At 39.7% G+C, this 18,924-nt stretch overlaps 1 protein-coding gene across 3 annotated transcripts in view; it reads right to left on the bottom strand.

Annotated features, from left to right (window-relative positions):
• Positions 1 to 18,924, bottom strand: part of NAMPT (nicotinamide phosphoribosyltransferase) — a 376,625-nt gene that overhangs the window by 88,708 nt on the left and 268,993 nt on the right. For all 3 annotated transcript variants that reach the window (XM_086396905.1, XM_086396904.1, XM_086396903.1), the window contains one exon: positions 10,959 to 11,122. The gene's annotated coding sequence lies outside the window, so the exon portion shown is untranslated. The remainder of the gene's footprint in view (positions 1 to 10,958; positions 11,123 to 18,924) is intronic.

The raw sequence follows: 18,924 nt of genomic DNA, 5'->3' as shown, positions 1-18,924 counted from the left end.
GCTTAAAGCTCAACATTCAGAAAACTAAGATCATGGCATCTGGTCCCATCACTTCATGGCAAATAGATGGGGAAACAGTGTCAGACTTTATTTTTCTAGGCTCCAAAATCACTGCAGATGGTGACTGCAGCCATGAAATTAAAAGACGCTTACTGCTTGGAAGGAAAATTATGACCAACCCAGATAGCATATTCAAAAGCAGAGACATTACTTTGCCAACAAAGGTCCATCTAGTCAAGGCTATGGTTTTTCCTGTGGTCATGTATGGATGTGAGAGTTGGACTGTGAAGAAGGCTGAGTGCCGAAGAATTGATGCTTTTGAACTGTGGTGTTGGAGAAGACTCTTGAGAGTCCCTTGGACTGCAAGGAGATCCAACCAGTCCATTCTGAAGGAGATGAGCCCTGGGATTTCTTTGGAAGGAATGATGCTAAAGCTGAAACTCCAGTACTTTGGCCACCTCACACAAAGAGTTGACTCATTGGAAAAGACTCTGATGCTGGGAGGGATTGGGGGCAAGAGGAGAAGGGGACGACAGAGGATGAGATGGCTGGATGGCATCACTGACTCGATGGACATGAGTCTGAGTGAACTCCGGGAGATGGTGATATACAGGGAGGCCTGGCGTGCTGCAATTCATGGGGTCGCAAAGAGTCGGACATGACTGAGTGACTGATCTGATCTGATCTCTATAAGAACAATTAAAAATAATCAGAAATAATAGAAAAACAAAAAACTTTACAAGTCAGAATCCAAATATGCACTATAAAATGTGTAAAGCTGTTCAAAAATTGGAGGGAAGGAAGAAGAAAGAAGAATTCATTTGCCCTTGACTCTAGAACATTCTTCTTTGAGTGGTACAGGTGTTATGATGCCGGTACCATAAGGAAGAAAGGCACTATGGTTTGACTGAGCTTCTTTTCTACAAAAGGTCACTGACCCTGAAGGGCCATCTCTGGAAATTCAGATACATACTCCTTCCCTTGTCACTCCTGACTTAGAGGTTGCCAACCATGGGGAATCACTATCCATTACTGGTTTCCCTTAACTCTGCCCACATTTTTGTAAAAGATTACTTTATTAAACTCTCTCCAATCACCTCTTTTGAGAGTTTCTGCTTGTACCCTGACATCAAGAGAAAGAGAGTTAGACAATACTTCAAATTCCATTTAGGTTCCACCCAGAGATGAGTGGAGGCCCATGAGGTGAGTGTGAGATGAAATGAGAAACACAAATCTCCCCTTCCTTCTCTCAGGTTCAGTCCCATGTCCACAAGCCTCTCACACTGTGCTCATCTTATGCCACATACGATTCTAGTGTTTGTTAATTTGTTTTGGGGCCAAATGGCCCTTATACACAAACATACTACCTTGGGTTTAGGTGAATAAACGAGATCAATTCCCATAGTCAGTATTAACTCACTTAGAATGACTGTACAAGTTATAGAAATGCTCCTTTTCTGTATCTTGGTGAAAAGAACAGCCTCACTGGAGGGAGTGATCTCCCACTCGCCCCTCTGGAGACCTTGTGAGGGCAAGGGACAGCCTCCACCCCACATTCAGTGGCCCTGCTTATCTGTCTGCCAGAGGAAAGATTGGTTATGTTGGACTTACTGAGACACCATTCAGTCTAGAGCTCTACAGCCTGTTAAAATAAAATACTGAACTTTAAATAGCCTCCAAACCACAGTATAATCAACCAAATCAACCTGGGCTTCTCATGTTGGGTCATGAGAAGGGACTTAAATGTTTCCACATGATACCAACACATTTTAACAAAAGCCCAAATCTAGGCATAAAGCTTATCCACTAATGGTTAATTCTGTTTTTCATAGAAACACCTCTCCAGATGTTCAAGACAGCTCAGTGGTAAGAAGCATTGCCTCTCCTCCCCTCTCCCTCCCCCGCCCAATCCACTTCCATTTTGGCTTCCTTTCTCTCACTTGCCCAGTGCCAGGACCCTTCCACATCTGCCCAGAGGCAGCTACAGTGTTTGTCCACACCCTGCTTCCAAAAGCCCCTGTGAACTGTGATTTAGCTATTGGATTTCAAATCTCCCCATTTTGGGTTCTTCCCAACCCAGGGATCGAACCCAGCTCTCCCGCATTGCAGGCGGATTCTTTACCAGGTGAGCCACAAGGAAAGCCCAAGAATACTGGAGTGGGTAGCTTTTGAGGTAGCGATTATTTTAGAATAGAGAAATGAAATGCTTTGTCCTAAATGACACATCCAGGATAAGGTTTGAACCTGGAACCAGCTCATGCTAGCTCCTCAGTACCACAGTGGACCAATCAACCAATGATAAGTAGGTTCATTGACCTTTAATAAAAAATAAAATGATGTTATAAGAAACCAAACATGCTGTGAAAATCACTCTCTGGTGGATAATTGCATAACAGAACATTTGTGGTACTGGAAAAGAAAAATTTAAAGTATTGCAAATAGTAGCTATTAAGAAAATTGGAAACACAGCACTCATGATTTTATCTAAGTTGAAAGTACGCGCAAAAATTCAGCAGTGCCTTTGGTCTGATTGTATTCTTTTCATGATCTGTCACTTCCTTCAGGCAAATATTAACAAAAGTCTCCTACAGCATCTCCTTAAAAAGTGGTTTACCCAGTAGATTCTTAAAATTCTATATAAGAGCACTGGAGGCTAATCAACTGTTTACTTGCCTTATTAAACTCTTAATTCTCCCTGCTAGGCACAATTCTGATGTTTATAAATCTTAATTTGTTCAGTCTTCGCCAAATATAGGCTGGCTTCATGTACTTGGAAATGTGTGCAAGCTAAGTCGCTTCAGTTGCATCCGACTCTCTGTGACCCTATAAACTGTAACAACCTGCCAGGCTCCTCGGTCCATGGGATTCTCTAGACAAGAATACTGGAGTTGGGTTGCCATGCCCTCCTCCAGGGGACCTTACCAACCCAAGGATCCAAGTTATCTCTTACGTCTCCTGCATTGGCAGGCAGATTCTTTACCACTAGCGCCACCTGGGAAGCCCTCATGGGAGAAGGTAATGGCACCCCACTCCAGTACTCTTGCCTGGCAAATCCCATGGATGGGGGAGCCTGGTAGGCTCCATGGGGTCGCGAAGAGTCGGACACGACTGAATGACTTCGCTTTCACTTTTCACTTTCATGCACTGGAGAAGGAAATGGCAGCCCACTCCAGTGTTCTTGCCTGGAGAATCCCAGGGACGGGGGAGCCTGGTGGGCTGCCGTCTATGGGGTCGCACAGAGTCGGACACGCTGAAGCGACTTAGCAGCAGCAGCAGCAAACTGAATGGGCCTCTGATTCTGTACATTTTATGCTATTCTTTTATTTCGATTTCTCTTTTCTCTTAAAAAAAGTTCCTTAAATTTGCTACTTAATTCTTCCTTTTTTTTGATTCTTCTCAAATCCTTATTCACTTCCTCAAAAATAAAATTAGAGCCATTCCCCAAGGGTTCTTGCCTGATTCTGTGTCTGTAATTCAATTTTAAATAAGCAGTCTCTTGTGTAAATTCTCATATCCTGACTCCCTAGAACAAGCTACTCTCTCTTCTCTGTCTGTATCATTCTTATTTTGCATGTCACCAATTTTTTTCTGATACATGTTCATTTATCTTTTTCTCACTTTTTGCTCCACTCTTATGGTCCTTTCATTGCTTCTGCCCTTTTGGTTAGCAGGACTATGTAGCCCAACTACCATATGACCTAGCAATTCCACTCCTAGGTATATATCTGAAAGAACCTCAAAACTGATTTAAGAAGATTACGTGCACCCCAATGTTCACAGCAGCATCACTTACACTTGCCAAGATATGGAAGCAACCTAAGAGTCCATCAACAGATGGATAAAGAACATGTGGTACATATACACAGTGAATACTACTCAGCCATAAAGCAGAATGAAATTCTGCCATTTCCAGCAACATGGATGGACCTGGAGGGCGCTGAACTGAGATAAGTCCGACAGAGAAGGACAAATACTGTATGATACCACTTACACGTACACTCTAAAAAAATACAATACTAGTGAACAAAACATAAAAGAAGCAGACTCACAGAGAACAAACTAGCAGTTACCAGTGGAAAGAGCAGGGGAGCTACATAGGGGTCAGGAGGCGGGACATACAAACTATTGGGCACGAGAGAGACCACAAGGATGAATTGTACAACATGGGGAATGCAGCCAATATTGTGTAATAAATGTAAAAGGAATGTAACCTTTAAACATTGTATAAAAATAAAAACTAAAGAAGCTCTTAAAAAAGAAGCCTGGGTAGCCCATTTCTGCTTCTCATTTTCTAAATGAGAGCAATTTAAATATGATCTAAATTAAAGAAAGTATTGATTTTAAGCCCAGTCCCCTTTTCCTGTCTCTTCTTCCCCCAGGGTTGGAGGCTTGGCTCCTGTTAACTTATGAAAACTTTGTTTCTTCCTAGCTGTTCATGAGTTACGTATTTTAATAATAAAGCAATGATCTACTAAGTTATAATGTTTCTCAGAGTTCTGTGAGTCCCTTGAGCAAATTAATCAAACTTAAGGATGAGGAGGAGTAAAAGGTTGGGAACTTCTACAGTCAGCCAGTCAGCAATACAAGTAATAACCCAGGCTTATAACTGGCATCTGAAGTAGGTCAGTGTGGCAGTCTTACCAGATTGAACCCTCAGCCTATGGAATCTGATGCTATCTCTGGGTAAACTGCCAGAATTGAGTTGAATTCTTGGGGACCCTGCTGGAGTCTGAGAATTGTTTGCTGGTACTAGGGATCATGCCCTGCCATCTGATACACATGTTGGAACTGGGTCCAGGACGCTATTTTAAACACTTAAATGTGAGAGCCTAGAACTATGAAATTCTTAGAAGAAAACACAGGCACACATCTTTGTGGATCTGGATTAGGCAATGCTTTCTTATATGAGAGCAAAAGCACAAGAAAAAATACAAAAGAAAAAATAGTATATTGGAGTTCATCAAAGAGTCAAACTTTTGTATTTCAAAGGACACCATCAAGAAAGTAAAAAGGCAATTCACAGAATGGGAGAAAATATTTGTAGATCAAACATCTGATAAAGGACTTGTATCTAGAATACATAAAGAACTCTTACAAGTTAATAATAAAAGGCAAATAATCCAATTAAAAATAGACAAAGAATAAACAGATACTTTTCAAAGGAAGATAGACAAAAGACATAGACAAATGAAGATAGGCACATGAAAAGATGCTTGACATCATTAGCCACCAGGGAAATGCAAATAAAAACCACAGGGAGATAGTACTTCAAGCCAACTAGGATAGCTATAAAGTGTCAGACAGTAACAAGTGTTAGCAAGGATGGGTAGAAACTGGAACCCTCATACCCTGCTGATGGGAAAATGATGCAATCACTTTGGAAAACAGTCTAGCAGATCCTCAAATGGTTAACTTGAGGATCTTATGATTCAGGAAGTCTAATCTTAGATATACATCTAAGAAAAATGAAAACATATGTTCACACAAAAACTTGTACATGGATGTTCATAGAAGCATTGCAAAAGTGAAAAGAGCTCAAGTATTCATCAACTGATAAGCTGATACATAAAATGTGGTATATCCATATAGCAGAATATTACTTGGCAATAAAATACTACTTGGCAAAAAAATAAAAATACATGCTACAACAAAAAGACATTATGCTAAATGAACAAAGCCAGTCAGAAGGACTGCATTATTGTATGATTACACTTATGTGAAGTATCCAAAATAAGGAAAGTTGTGGACAAGTGAGGTAAGGGAAGGGAATGGTAAGTAGCTGCTAGTTGGTGCCAGCTTTCTTTTTATGGTGATAAAAATGTTCTGAAGTTGATTGCAGTGATGGTTGCATAGTTTTGTTTATATAACAAACCAATGAATTGGGTGAACTGTATCACATATGAATTCTGTCTTAATAAAACTATTAAAATAAGAAAAAATGAATAAATTTTAAAAAACATTAATTATTTGAAAACAAGTTCTTAAATTCTTTAAAAACAAGTTCTGGAGACATTTCTTTGCATTGAATCTCAAGCCAATGTGAAGTACTGCTTGACGTTACACTAGAAAGCTGGAGGAAGCTTAAGGAAAAAGGTAAACAGAATATAATTGAAAACTACCTCTCACATCACAAAATATTCTTATTCTCAACAGCAAGATTTTCTTTCTCATTTTTCTTACTCAAGCTTGTGAAGTTTAAGAAATCAGAAGAAAAGATAGGATTGTAGAAATGCTATTTCATCATGGTGTGGGGCAAAAAGACTTTTATATCAGGCAGACCTGTGTTCAAATCTGGACTCAGCTCATGTGGGGCAACAAATGACAAAGTTGTTCATCTGACTGGAGGGTTATAGCTGAGGAACACTGCTGAAATCCCTTTTCTCATACGTAGTTCCAGAATAATAACTGGGTAATAGTTTCTTAGCTAGCTAGTATTTATTGACTTTATTTTTTGAGACCAGTATCCAGAGATTTCTTTGGGAGAAATAGCCTTCTCAATTCCTGTACTTTTGGTGTATTTGAATGAATTTCTGATTTTCCATATATGTGCCTGTAGCATGGTTAATCAGCACATTCCATGGTTTGGGGATGGGGACAAGTCAAATATAGCCACTGGAATTAAGCTTATGATCTCTGTTTGGACTGTTAAAGCAGAGCTGTCTTTGCTGCTGCTTAACTGAATCTGACAGTGTAAATATTTGGAACTGCTCAACCCTTATTACACAGTCACAGCCTGAAAGTGTGGGGAGCATGGAGACAATAGAGTGGAGAGATGAAGAGGGGCTGGGTCTTAGGGACATCATATATGGCTCTTGTTAGAAGCATATCAACAATAGTCCCAGACCTTTCAGTTACATAAGTTCATCATTTGTTGTTAAGCTTAAACAAGTATAAATTGACTTTTTGGTCACCTACACCCAAATGATTCTTACAAGTAGCATTATCTCCTGGCTAGTTACTATGGCTGTGTAACAAATGACCCCCAAACTGTGCTTTAAAATGAGAAAATTTCACAGTTTAAAAGAAAAAAACATTTATTTTGCCACAGTCTGGGCAAGGATTAGAAGGGATAGGTTATTGTTTCTCTATTTGATATCAACTGTGGTGGTTTGAACACTAAAGGTTGGAATCATTTAAAGGCTTGTCCACTTATATGTTAGGTGCCTGGCTGGGAAGACTCAGATGGGACTAGAAAAGTTGGGGTTACTTTCTCTTTCTAATTCTTTCTCCCTCCTTCTCTTGGTAATTCTCTCTTCCTCCTTCCTCCCTCTCTTCCTGCGATTTCTGCATGGTAGCTTCAGGATGGCAAAGTTCTTCCATGTCAGTAGAAGGCTTCCAAGGGAGAAAACTCTGGGAGAAGTTCTAGCCTTTTTTATGACTTAGCCTCAGTAGTCATGCAGAGACATCTACCACAGTCCAAGGCCCACCCAGATTCAAGAGGAGCAAACACAGATGGAGAAATGTCAACATCACACTGTAGAAAGAACACACGGTTGGGATACACTGGTATGGCCATCTTTGAAAATAACTTTGGCCATACTATGTGGGATATTTGTAAAGATTAAATGACACATTTTTCAGAAGACCATATTACAAAGATGTACTATAGAACCAAAGACCTGAATAGGCTGAGGGACTCTAAGGAGAACACTGTGAACTGGAAATAATTCGGTGGCCCAAGACAGGAAAATGCTAGAGAGAAGAGACAGAAGAGGACAATGAGTGGAAAATGTAATTACCCAAGTTTCACCATGTTGAGCTTTAAGGGCAATGTACACAGAAACTTGGAAAAGGAAATGTGAAAATGACATTTACGTCATAAATCTATTGTTGTTTATACATATGCTAGTATTTCTGATGAAAATTGTCTATTTTCTTATATTAGCAGTCATGCTTGAGTAATAAGAGAGGGTGACAAATGGTGCTAGCTTCTTATCTTAGTTTGAAATTCCAATGACTGAAGTTTTAACTCTATTAATCCCACAACTGGAACCAACTTTATTTTTTTATTTTTTATTTTTTTATATTTTTTTTTAAATTTTATTTTATTTTTAAACTTTACATAATTGTATTAGTTTTGCCAAATATCAAAATGAATCCACCACAGGTATACATGTGTTCCCCATCCTAAACCCTCCTCCCTCCTCCCTCCCCATACCATCCCTCTGGGTCGTCCCAGTGCACTAGCCCCAAGCATCCAGTATCGTGCATCGAACCTGGACTGGCAACTCGTTTCTTACATGATATTTTACATGTTTCAATGTCATTCTCCCAAATCTTCCCACCCTCTCCCTCTCCGACAGAGTCCATAAGACTGTTCTATACATCAGTGTCTCTTTTGCTGTCTCGTACACCGGGTTATTGTTACCATCTTTCTAAATTCCATATATATGCGTTAGTATACTGTATCCAAAAATATATCTTCAGTGCTTTTTTAGAAGTCAAATAAGTATTTTGGAAGTTAAGACCATAAAATTAAAGTTACAGTGTGTAAGCCAATGTCCCATAAAATATGAATCAGATTATTGATCAAGATGAGAACAGAAGCATAAAATGGAAAAAGCCATGGCAAACATAAATTTACTGATGAGGCAATTGCAACTAAATTGATTAACTAAGTCACAGTGATGAAGAGAGTCCCCTTTAGATTCAAAGTTTAAAATATTCCAAAGGGGGATGTCCCTGGTGGTACAGTGGCTAAGACTCCATGCTCCAATGCAGGGGGCCAGTGTTCAATCCTTGGTCGGAAAACTATATCCCACATGCTGCAACTAAAAAAAGACCCTACACAGCTCAACAAAGATTGAAGAAACCAAGTTCCACAACTAGGACCAAGCACAGCCAAATAAATAAATACAAATATTTAAAAAAGTAAAATATTCCAAAGGAATTAGCCTTCCAAATTTGTAAGTTATTTTTCCTCCTGTAAATATCAATTTTTTTCATGGACAAAATGAGGGAATTGGATTAGAGATTCTTGATTTTTGTGGGGAGGTTGCCAGAATCCTTTCATAATCTCTGGACCCTCTCACAGAAAATGCACAGACACAAACATTTTCCATATAATATAAAGGATACAGCTTCTAAGTCTAGGTTTAAAACTCTTGGACCCCTTGGTTTCTCTATCTTCTTCTAAATTCTGTGATTGAGGACAGCTGATTTTGTGAAACTTTGATACTTCCAGCTTTGTAAGGACTCCAAGGCCTCCTTGAGTTCATCGTCAATTCTCGGACCCAGGACCAGCTTCTTGAGGTGTTACCTGAGCAGTCACATGTGACCCTGTGCTCAGAAGAGCCTCAGACCTAGTTTAACACTCTACTGTTGCAATCTTGATGTTCTTAATTATTTCTGGACAGAGAGTCCTATATTTTCATTTTGTACTGGGCCCCACAAAGGACATAATGTTCCTGCTCTGGCCACCCTCTGAGTCTCAACACTTCCTTTTCATGTTCCTGAGATGTGATCATCCAGTCTCTGTGTGAACTCATAGAGCAAGGAGGAACTCCATAGTTTTCGAGGTAGACAGGCAGATCAGACATTTGTTTTTATGTTGTGCAGAGATCTACCTCTCTATAACTGTATCCACTGATCTCAGTTTTCCACATCTTGAGTGACATGGGTTTTTCAACTTGAGAATATCTTACAAATTTTAAGACAGGGAGCATTCCCTGCCACCTTCGAAGAACTCTAATAAATTAAGGAAATGAATCTTGCCTTCTTTGATTATCCATGGGAAAAAAAAAAAAAGGCTATAGAAAGCTCATTTGAAGGTCTTCCCTGGTGGTCCAGTGGCTAAGATTCCACGGTCCCAACACAGGGGCCCAGGTCTGATCCCTAGTCAGGGAACTGGATGCCACAACTAAGAGCTTACATGTTGGAGCGAAAAATCCCACATGTCACAACGAAAGATCTTGCATGCTGCAACAAAGACTGAAGATCATGCCTGCTGCAACTAAAAGCTGATGCAGCCAAATAAATAAATAAATATGTTTTTTAAGAAGAAAGCTCACATGATATGAAAGGTCACCAGAAAGGGCCACATATGAAAAGGAAATAAAATGATTACAGGATTGACATTGTAGGTTGAAAATTCAGGAGAAAATGAAACATGAACAGCAGAGCTTGTGCTTCTGAAATGAAAACAAGCCAGAGGTTTTTTTTTTTTTTTGTGGGGGGGAGGGGGGAATCATAAAAAATCCCCAAAGAATGAACTAAGCTAATACAACGTGTTTCATTTTGAAACTGGTAGTATTAAGGAACAGATCTCTTTCCTGGTAAGAGAATGACACAGTTTGGGTTATTTCTGGGGTTCTTGTTTTTAAATAAATATCTTAAACAAGCAAATAACATGGATAAATAGGCTTTAGTATCACTGTATCCAAATATGGGTATTTGCTATGTGTCCTGACAGAGTATGACCTTCCCAGGGAGAAACTTACATTTTATTTCCATGTGTTTTGTTCATATGTGCTCTGGCATATAGTATAGTGTTTGGCACATAGAAAGCTGTCTGTAAATCTCTGATTCTGTAGTGTATGTTTCTGGGTCTGTGGCATGGGTGGTCAAAGATGATTCTCCATGTTGGGAGATGGGCCTCCGTCAAGAGTCCTGTCTTGGCCATCACACAGCTAATGACTGCCTTCACTGGGCATCAGTTCTGACCACACAGGAGGCAGGCAGAGTGCAGGTGCTCAAGGGAGGTGCTGGAGATGACATTTTCCTTTTCACATGGTCTTTATTACAAAGAGAAAGACAGGATCTATGTTTTCTTTCCCTCCATATAAAGGCATAGCTTTATCACTATAGACACAAAGGTGATCTAGAAACAACTAAACTCAGAAAACTAGCATCCAAAGGACAGTTGACAGCAACTCTACAAAGCAAAATGGGCTGGCTTAAATAACTCCATCCGACAAGCCAACTCATTCGATTGTCAGGAGGTAAAATGTGCAACTCACCTTTTCTGCAGCCCCAACCAGGAGACCAGCTTGCACAAAATCACATGTTTGGCAGAAGTCGTGTTGTTTTGTGGCATAGGTGATTGGCAACACTTGCCCTGAAATATTCCAGGTCAAAACTGTTCTGTAGGACTCTCAGATGTCAACAGTACACTTGTCCAGACCTAGAGAATTCAATTAGTGAATTGTCAACACACAAGAAAAGAAGTCTTGGGTATTATTAATCAGCTATTGCTAAGCTGTTACAATACCAAGCAGTCCCTCAGTAGTTTCAGATGTTTCAACAACATAGGTTTCCTTCTTGCTTGATGCTTTTGAACTATGGTGTTGGAGAAGACTCTTGAGAGTCCCTTGGACTGCAAGGAGATCCAACCAGTCCATTCTGAAGGAGATCAGCCCTGGGTGTTCTTTGGAAGGAATGATGCTAAAGCTGAAACTCCAGTACTTTGGCCACCTCATGCGAAGAGTTGACTCATTGGAAAAGACCCTGATGCTGGGAGGGATTGGGGGCAGGAGGAGAAGGGGACGACAGAGGATGAGATGGCTGGATGGCATCACTGACTCGATGGATGTGAGTCTCAGTGAACTCCGGGAGTTGGTAATGGACAGGGAGGCCTGGCGTGCTGCGATCCATGGGGTCGCAGAGAGTCGGACACAACTGAGTGACTGATCTGATCTGATCTGTGCTATTGTCTTTGTGGGTCACTTGCTTCTCTGATTCTTACTTTATCTATTCCAGGCCCTCCCCCTCATGGGGAAGATATGGACCCTCTCTGGACATACTGATCTTATCGCAGAAGTAAAAGAACACTGACTGAAACTTGCAGGGTTCTTGAAAGACTTTGCTGGATACAGATGCACTTCATTTCCCTTGACATAGAACTGACGACATGCCTCTCCAAAGTGTTTCTGGAGAGATACTTTGAACTACAAACTAATTTGCACCATCTTCAATTTATGCATTTCAAAATAACTTTTTAAAAATTGAAGTATAGTTGATTTACAATATCAACTACTAGCTTCAGGTGTACAGCTCGGTGATTCAGTAATGTATATATATATTCTTTCTCAGATTCTTTTCCCTTGTAGGAAAATAATCTTTTTTGTTATAAAACTTCCCATTTTAAAACTTATACATTAAGTCTGGCCAGAAACTTGTTCCCCCTTTACTCTTGTTTCCAGCTACTTATTAATGATTTTACCATTTAAAACGTTTTAATGCATTTTATTTTTTATTAGCTATCATATGGGTAAAAATATAAGAGTATGCAGTGTAGTCTCCTTCTCCCCATGGTAGCCTGGCCATCCAATTCCCCCACAGGCAACTGGCATTATTAAGTTTCTTTTCTATTCTTTTTCAATCTTTTGCATAAGCATGAACAATGAAATCGCAAGTCATTTCCATTTTCCTAAGAATGGGGTTATTAGTACCATTGCTTTGTGAGTGTTTGTGAGGGGAGGCATGTAGCCCTGTTTTCCCTTCTATAACTTTTTGCTTTGATCTCCCATCTTCTGACTCAGGAATTAGCCCTGAGCTGTCAGTGACCCATTACCATTGCATTTTTCATCCCTGTCCCAAGAGAGCATAGCTCACAATGTTACAGTCTTTTCATGAAGCCACAATAAAGCAAATATTACTGTACTGGGGCAGGACCTCTCCAAGTTATTTTCCATCCCTTCCTCAAATACCATTAATCTTCAAAGTCACCGTGGCAAAAAGTTTTTCTGGGAAGATATCAAGAGATAAAAACTTTAGCCTGTCCCTTACTCAAGTTGGTGGGATCTGTCTCTTCTTTTCCTCTCTCCTCTACTATGGGAAAGAACATTGTTCTTTAAAAAGTTCATTACCAAACAATGATTCAGATCTCCTAAACTTTCTCATGAAGAGAGCTTTCTGCTTTTCATTGCTCCCCACATTTGTCCTCACCAGTGATGGAAGAAAGTTCTTGAGTGGATCTGAGGGAAGATTTGACTTAGAGAAGAATTTTACCACTGGGTTATTGACTAGGTTCCATTATTTTGTGCGCTCAGGACTCACTCACTTCCTTTTCTATTCCTTCTTCCTTCTAGAAACTATCCTGTCTTCCTTTTTATCCACAAGGTTGATTTCAGAGTGGCCATGTTGGTTCAAGTGCAGGGTTGTTTTTTTTTTTTTTTTTTGAACCATTTTGAAAGTCTTTATTGAATTTGTTACAATGTTGCTTCTGCTTCATGTTTTCATTTTTTGGCCACAAGGCAAGTGGGATCTTAGCTTCCAAACCAAGGATTGAGCCCATACCCCTGTACTGGAAGGTAAAGTCTTAACCACTGGACAGCCAGGGAAGGCCTTCAAATATAGTTTAGACCCTGGCCACAAATAATTGTTTCAGAGGTGTACACTAGATGCAGGTTGGGCCAACAGAGTTTTTCCCCAAGAAATTTGGATTTTGATATGAGACTCACATCAGCCTCTTTCCAGATCACTGAACCTACCAGTAACATGGAAAATTCTTCGGGTTACTTTTGGTGTTATAGGGATGAAAGAAAGATGTAGATGGTCTGAAGAGAGGTCAAAAAGAAAAACAGAGATAAGATGGAGAGCTACTGACAGCATTCCTGTTCCTGGCTGCAGCTGTTTCTGCCCCTGCTTTCTAGGAGACATCTTACTCTTCTTTGGAATAAGCTATCAATATTTCAGGTTACTTTCAACCAGAATCTAACAAATACTGAGGGTGTGTGGCAGCATCCACCAGCCTGGCTTTCTATTGGGTAAGGCTTTGAGATCTACCTCCAGTTCCCTACATATAGCATTTTATCCCCTCTGCCAGGTAGAGTTTATACTCTTTCAAAAACTTACCTCTTCGGATCATGTTTCTAAACAAAATATTTACCTGAAATAATTTTTCTTTTATAAATGTTGAATTACATTAGACTATCATTGACTTCTTATGAGGCAGGAAAAAATGTTGTTTGGGATTTTTGACTTATATGTTTTTTAATCTAAGTATTTCCCCTTCTCCTTTTCAAGCAAAACCTCAGCAGTGTTCTGACAAAAGCTAAGAGTCTTGCACATGTAAAAACTGAGCCCCAAAGGAGGTGATACTAAGTATTTCTTAGGAAATTTATCAAAGCTAAATAGGAATGCTCCACCCTACCCCAAGGGATTCAGAAATAGATGAAAATTTATTTACCAGGCAGAGCCCTTGAGAGATGACATGATCCCAGGAAAAATGTGGAAATCATGTGTCTGGGCAGAAAGGAAGCCATAGATATCCTTGCTGATATTTGCATGCCCCAAGAGGCAAGGCAAGTACAGAAAGATGCCAAACTCCTACTCATGTCAGGAAGAAGATTAGAAAACAGCTAGATAAAAAGGGCCTGTGAGGAAAGGATGGGGCATCTCAACCCCAACCTGTGGAGATCATTCCCACAACCATAACTGCAGCTGTCTCTGTGGATGTGCTGGAGACAGGACCGGCGGGCAAGATGCCACCACCTCCACCAGTCCACCCAACGCCTTAGCTTCGTTGCAGGCCCCACTTAAGACAAACCTTGGGAAAGGGATACTCTAAATTGGTAAGAGAAAATTTCTACCACTCTACAGAATTTAAGCCAGAAAGAGAAATTAAATGGAATGATCAAAAAAAAAAAAAATGAAGGTATATTTTGTGCTCACTTGAGTTTTTGATCTGAGATTCATACATGGCTGCTTGTTATTATAGTGATTTGCTTTATATTTAGGGCCAACAATGCATTCCCAGACACAACTATATTCAGTTAAAATCTGTAGTGAAAATCTGAGAAACTTGTTTATTCTGTTCATAATAGCTCTTGAGCACTGGCGTTGTGTCAAGTTGTGCTAAGGACTTTAAATTCATTATTACATTCAACATTCATAATAATTTTAAAGGGTAGAAATTCTTACTGTTAGTATTTCATAGACATAGAAAAATGGGTCTTTGAAAGGATAAAACCTTGCTCATTTAGGAATTATAAAGGAGTCTATCCTATTTGTAGCAACTGCTTCTGTCAAGGGACTATTGGGATGGAATATCTATGCCAGAATAAGAGTTCTCCAGGGATTCCAAAGTAACTACACAGTCTATGAAGCCAAGATCACCATTAAATAGCTTTTATAAATTGTTCATTAGCATGGAAGGCATTCAGTGAGGGCCAACTTGAAGCAGAAGCTGTGCCAGGAACTTGGGTTAACAATGGCATCCACCCCTTCAAACAGACCTGGTCTGCTAAAAGGCTTGTCAGGAGACAATTCAGATTCAAGTTCTTGAGTACACTGGCCATTAAGTTAGAAAAACACAGCTTTCAGAACTTGAAAGGACCAACACAAATCACTTCAGGAAGCAGGGCACAACTGTAACACTTCTGCTGGTGGCATAGTCAAGGCCCTGAGTGACCAAGGGATCTCTCCCCTTTCCTGATCTTTTAATTACATTGTCTTTATCTTGTAATAAGGAACCCTTTCTGCACCATCATATTGTTCCTGGTTTCCTCCAGAAGAGAATTATCTCTTTCACACACACACATATACACACAACTCTCAAGAGGATTCGAATTATGCAAGAAAACAAAAACCAGAAAATGGAAATTTTTACAACTCTATAATGTCTTTGGTTCAATTAAAACACGATGCCAGCATATTAGGGCTCTTCAGAGAGACAGGTCCAACAGGAATATATATACACAGAAATATATATACACACATATATATACACACACACACATTTATATTCACATACACATATATGTACACATATACAAACATGGAGAGAGAGAGGGAGACTCAGATTGGGGTTAAATGGTTGATTTTAAGGAATTAGCTCACATAGTTGTGGGAGCTGGCAAGTCTGAAATCCACAGGGCAAGCTGGCAGTCTGGAAATTCAGGTAGAAGCTGATACGATTTTAAGTACAGAGTATTCAGGGAAAGGCCACTCAAGCTGAAATTCAGAGAGGGTTTCAATGGGCAGTCTTGAGGATAAATCCCTTCTGGAAGCTTCAGCCTTTCTTTTATGGCCTTCAGCTGATCGGATGAGGTTCACCCACACTGTGGGAAAGTAGTCTGCTGTACTCAAAGTCTACAGGTTTAAACACTCATCCCACGTAAAAAAAATAACTTTACAGGAACATCCTGGCGTTTGACCAGGCCAGCTATAATCACAGACCCATGAAGCTGAAAAGGAGTAGTTCTGTCAAAGACTGGCTACATGGAATTTTCAGTATGTATTCCACCCAAAAAGTCCTCATGGTCAACAGTCCTTTGTTTCAACAATTTCAAACATACTTATTTATTGATGAAAGCCTTTATTATGCTCAATATACTAGGAATTCTTCAAGTAGGGGCTGTAGCTTGTGGTGGCCTCTGATTTATGTAATCATATAATCTTTTTTTGTATGAAAGTCATCTCCTCTCAACCAGTTTCTTACTTTAACTGACTTACAATATTATATTAGTTTTAGGTATGCAACAAGTGATTTGATATTTTTATACATTATGAAATAATCACCAAGATAAGTCTAGTTTCCATCTATCACAGTACAAAGTTATTAAAATATTACTAACCATAATCCCCATGCTATGCACTATATCCCCATGATGGAAGTTTATACCTCTTAATCATTGCTTATTTCATCCAAACCTCCTCACCCTCCCGTCTCCCCACCTTAACCGGTTTGTTCTCTGTATCTATGGGTTTGTTTTTGTTCTGTTTGCCTTCTTATTAGATTATATATATATATATATATATTTATGTATATTACACAGACATACACACATACATACACATCATTCCTGGAGAGTGTTCTGGCAGTTCCCTGACCTGCTGGCAGACATACTTCCTTCTTGTGTAGTCTAGGTGCTCTTTAAACTGTTATTTTGTTTTTGCTTTCAGGGTGGGTAAGTTTGTGCATGGGCCCCTCAGTGATATCCATCCCTACTGCAGGGCACCTTGTTGAGGGTGGGATTCCCCTAGACTCCATGCCTCTGTCTATCCTACCCATCTTTGTGTGGTACTTCTATTGTCAATTGTGCGGAAGCTATTCAGTCAGTCCTCAGTTCTCCTTTATTTATTTATTTATTTTTTTAATATATTTATTTTAATTGGAGGCTAATTACTTTACAATATTGTATTGGTTTTGCCATACATCAACATGAATCCACCACGGGTGTACACGTGTTCCCCAACCTGAACCCTCCTCCCACCTCCCTCCCCGTACCATCCCTCTGGGTCATCCCAGTGCACCAGCCCCAAGCATCCTGTATCCTGCATCGAACCTGGACTGGCAATTCATTTCATATATGATATTATACATGTTTCAATGCCATTCTCCCAAATCATTCCACCCTCTCAGGGACTGTTCTATATGTAGATATAGATTTGGTGTGTCTGTGGGAGGTGAATCCAGGGTCTTCCTATGCCGCCACCTTGGATGGGCCCCCTTAACCCTTGTTTCTTGATGCAGAAATAGTGATCAAAATTAATCTCTCTTTCCTGAAGCTGAAGAAACTGATGCACAGAGAGAAGGGCTCTGGCTCACAGAGAGTTGATGGCAATTACAGACTCAAAATTATTGACTTCAGTGTTCTTACCAAATGGAAAACATAAAAAGTTAGTAATAAGTGGTAAGGATTGGAGCCATTCCTAGGGAGGTGTTTAATCCGAGATAGGCAACTGTGACTGATTCTGTGTTTCTCTAGCATTTCTGTGTAGCTGAAGTTAGACCTGATGAATGGATACATGATGGGAGTGGAAGTCCAGCAGGCTTTGTTTTGATGATGTGTGTATGTGTGTGTGCAAACTGGTGGGACCCTCTCTTTTTCCCCTAGGGCCAGTTTCTCTAGTGACAGCCCAGTTGGTAGCAAGAGGTGGTAGAAAAAGCTATGAGTGAGTGTATCTAAGGGTTTGAGTCAATTTTCTACATTTACTATACTTTGAGCCCAAAGATGGGAGGAATTTTCACCTGGGTAAAAAAATGATGAGAAAAATTATAAAACAACGATGGCATGTCATTCAAATAGGAGGCTATCAAAGTTAAAAATTAATAGAGGACTATGCCCTGAAGCTCTTTCCAACAGAGTTAAAAAAATCTTTCTTCTATCAATTATTTTCCCTTGGTTATTGGCTTGGGCAGAGTAGGAAAAGCTGTGATTTTGGATTCAATATATTATTCTCCAGGAATAGACATCCTCCCAATGTGCAAATTTTTTCAACTGAAGAATTGTTGATTTACAATGGTGTGTTAGTTTCTGTTTTTTAATTGAGATATAGTTGAATTTTAATTTATTAGGTTCATTTTGATCTTTAAAGCTTCCTGGGAACTCTGGATCCCATGGCAGATGACATTATATAGCTCTGTTTGTATTTTCTTTTATGATAGAAGCATCAAACATAGGTGTCAGTATTTATTTTATTGTACAGTATGCCTTAACACTTGGAATAGGACATGGTAACCCACTCCAGTGTTCTTGCCTGGAAAATTCCATGGACAGAGGAGCCTGGCAGGCTACAGCTCATGGGGTTGCAAAGAGTCGGACACGACTGAGTGCACACATACATGCCCATAAAAACACTCTAAAAGGAAAAAAAACACTCTAAAAAAAAAAACAAAAAAACGAGTAGGACTGAGACATTACACTAAAGCCATAAACTCTCCCATAGAGCCAAACTATCCCAGTAATCCAAACAGACTTACATTTGGTTTGAAAATGGTCTGTGCCAGTCCTTCAGAAATTAATTTTGCAGTTAGGAGATAATCATCACTGCACTTCCCCTCTTTCTAATTGTTAGGGACTTGCCCCCAAATCCTCTTAATCCTCCTAAATTTTTCTCTCAGGGGTAAGAGACTCTAATATTTAATATTCATGGTATAAATCAGTTTGTGGTGGGGTTCTTACCCTTGCACTCTACCTGAGGCTATTATGGCTTCTGGAAAGTGCCAAACAATAGATGCTATAGGTAGATGCACATTCT

This window comes from Bos grunniens, chromosome 4 (assembly GCF_055505025.1).
Source record: "Bos grunniens cultivar Pamir isolate PY7600 chromosome 4, Bosgru_T2T1.0, whole genome shotgun sequence".
NCBI lineage: Eukaryota > Metazoa > Chordata > Mammalia > Artiodactyla > Bovidae > Bos > Bos grunniens.
The sequence above is the reverse complement of the archived record's forward strand: the minus strand, read 5'-3'. Positions and strand labels throughout refer to the sequence as shown.